Here is a 3567-nt window from a genome sequence, read left to right as displayed (position 1 = left end):
TCAATGAAAGTAACAAAGTATCTTTCACCATTCCTAGTTATGGGTTTAAAGGGTCCACATACATCTGAATGTATTAATCCCAATAAATCTTTAGCCCTTTCATAAGTACCTTTGAAAGGTGCTTTAGTCATCTTGCCTTGTAAACAAGATTCACATACATCAAATGAATCCATTTCATTTGATTTCAAAAGTCCATTCTTTTGAAGTGTATGCATTCGGTTCTTGTTTATGTGACCAAGGCGACAATGCCATAAATAGGAATCACTCAAATCCCTTTTGAGTTTCTTGGTGCTAGTATGGTATATTGAGCTACTAGATGATGCATCATCATGAACCAATTCATAAATTCCATTTGAAGGCGAAGCCTTGAAATAGAATACATTATCTTTAGAAACATGAATATCATCATCAATAAAATTAACAACGTAACCACATTGTTTTAAGCGAGAAATAGAAATAATGTTTCTACACAAATCCGGAGCATACAAAACATTTTCTAAAATAAGTTCCAATCCGCTTGGAAGCTTCAAAATAAAATCTCCTTGTGCTTTAACATGCACCTTTGCACCATTGCCCATATAGAGACTTGATGTTCCCGCCTTATGATCACTTCTTTTGAACCCCTGCAAAGAATTGCAAATATGAGTTCCACATCCCGTGTCTAATACCCATGTATTAGAAGAAGTAATACTAAGCTCTATATATACCATATATATATTACCTGAGGTTTGCCCTGCATCCCTCTTGTCCTTCAACTCTTTAAGATAGACCGGACAGTTTCGTTTCCAATGACCCATCTCACCGCAACCGAAACATGGGTCTTCCTTGGGGTTTGCCTTCTCGGCTACCTTTTGCTTCTTAGCCTTGTTGATGGTTGGGGTAACCATCTTCCCCTTCCCTTTGCCTTGATTGGCGGGTCCTTTTCTCTTGGCCACCTTTGGCTTAGAGGTGTTACCTTTAGACCCACCTTGATCGATTGCTAACACGGGTAAAGCCCTTTTACCCATGCTAGTTTCCGCCGTCCTCAGCATACCATGAAGCTCACCTATGCTCTTATCCATCCCATTCATGTTGTAATTAATTACAAATTGATCAAACCTCTTTGATAGGGAGTTAAGGATAAGATCGGTGGCTAACTCATTAGATATGTTAAGGTTAAGACGGTTAGCACGATCGATAAGGCTTTTCATCTTAAGTACATAAGATGAAACCGATTGGGTATCGTCCATACGACAAGCATGAAGCGCCCGAACCGTTTCGAAACGCTCAACACGTGCTTGTTGGAGAAACATCTCCTTCAATTGTGTTATCATGTCGTATGCGCTATGATGCTCGAAATCCTTTTGGAGTTCGGGTATCATAGTCCCAAGCATTAAGCATGAGACTTGAAGGGAGTCGTGGCAATACTTATCGTAAGAGGCCATTGCCTCCACATCACTCTCATCCGGTTGATCGGGAATGGGGTCCTCAAGCACATACATTTTATCCTCTTGTTTGAGGACAATCCGAAGATTGCGGAACCAATCCATAAAGTTTGTATGGTTGAGTTTGTCTTTCTCGAGGAGAGACCGTAACGATAGGTTGTTAAAGTTAAGTGGTGCGTTGTTCATGTTGTTGTTGTTATTAGCGGCCATCTACAAAATTCAACAAAGTTCCTTTAAGTATTGATTTCAAATTTAATAGACAATACCCTTTAATTTGTTTTATTAAATGTTAGAATCCAACGGTAAATCAAATTTCGGTTAGGTGACCTTTATCCCGTCATTTGATTTAGCTAGGTAGTCATAATGACAATTGCAATCCTTTTGCAACTTCTAAGTTATGGGATCATGCAATCCTTTTGCATGGCATATTAATCCCATCAACGCCTATTTGTTCCTCATGCTTCGGTGACCCTAAGTTCATGATTCCCAAATCAAGTCGTCCTACTTGTGTAGACATGTAGACTTAACATACAAGTGGTTAGGTGACCTTTATCCCACATGTATGCGAAGTGTACCTTATTCATATTAGTTCACTCATGACGGTTAGGTGACCTTTATCCCATCAAGAGATTCCTAATATGTCTAAGTGTTTCCACAAAAGGATGGCGTTTAACTTGTTTACCTTGTTTTAGTTAAAGGGATTTTAGGTTTTCTACATTCTAGTTTAGAAAACAAAATGCTATACACCAACATGCATTTGGTGTGTAGTATGTTTATGAAAAACCCATTTTCATGTACCTTTTAGTAACCAATTACTAGTTTTAACCATTTCATTACCCTTTTTAAATAAACCATTTTATTTAAGTCTAATAACCAATTATTAGTGTCATTTTGTTATGTTTTATTATAACCAATTATAATGTATTATGCAAGTTCTTAACATGTGATGATCTTGAAGCAACCAAACATACAAACATACACAAACATGCATAACAAAGTGTTCACAATCAAGAGCCATTTTGGTGGACATTTGTTTAGCCAAAAAAAAACAAATGTCACCTAAGAGTGTTAACCAAAGTAAGAGATTTTTACCAAAATCTCCCACTTAATCTTGTAATCTTCAAATGCTCCATCTTGTAATCTTCATCTTCATTTTACAAAATTATATCCTAATACAATTTTTCTAGAAAATGAAATAACAACCTATTCTATTTTACAAACCAAAATAGAACAAATTACATACAAAATTACAAGATTAATTACAACCTTTCCAAACCAAAAAATTACAAAATTATTACAACCATAAGAATGAATATTACAAATCAAGAATAATCACCAAATCATTCAACCAAACAAACACACGGTCTAGGCTCGATTGTGAACAACAACATAACAATAATCTTGGCCAAACTTGAAGTCCAAACCCACTTTTGGAGCTCCAAAAATTCGGCCTACACCATAAACCCCACCAAAACTCAAAATTTTTACATTCTACTTTCATGCATGTTAGTAGATTGTAAAATAAATGAGTTTTCTAGCCAAAAACAAGAAGCATATTCCTATGACTTTGGCTCTTGATACCATTGTAAGGATTCAAAAGATTACCAAGTTTCCATATCCATATATGTTTATGTCTAAAATCAATTTAGTTAACATAGAAAGCGGAAGCATTTTGATTTTAATCTTTATCAAGTTTAACCACTTAAACATGAATCCCAAAATAGATCAAGTCAAGATAATATGCTTACAAAGTAAGAGAGCTAGTTTAGAGTTATACCTACTCCAAGTTAGGAGGTAATAAATGGATGAAGATGAAGATGATGAAGATGATGAACTAGCAAGTTTCTAACTTGAAACCTCAAGCTTGTAATACCCCAAACTTATCACCAACACCCTAGCCTTTAGTTAGGATTTGATTACACTTAAAATGAGCTTGCAAAAGAAAAATTTGAACCCCCTTGGAGCTTCAAAAGCTACGGCCAGCAGCAGCAACAATATGCAGTTTTTTTTCTTTTTTGCAAGTTAGATGATGTGTGAGAATGTGCTAGTTTGAAGTGAGGTGGTTGTGGTACATTTGTAGAAGCAAAAGGCCTTTATTAAAGGGCCAATCAAGCTTCATGCAAACCACCAACTTCCTCAAGCT

The sequence above is a fragment of the Rutidosis leptorrhynchoides genome, chromosome 1 (assembly GCF_046630445.1).
Source record: "Rutidosis leptorrhynchoides isolate AG116_Rl617_1_P2 chromosome 1, CSIRO_AGI_Rlap_v1, whole genome shotgun sequence".
NCBI classification, from domain to species: Eukaryota; Viridiplantae; Streptophyta; class Magnoliopsida; order Asterales; family Asteraceae; genus Rutidosis; species Rutidosis leptorrhynchoides.
This window is presented reverse-complemented; position numbering follows the sequence as displayed.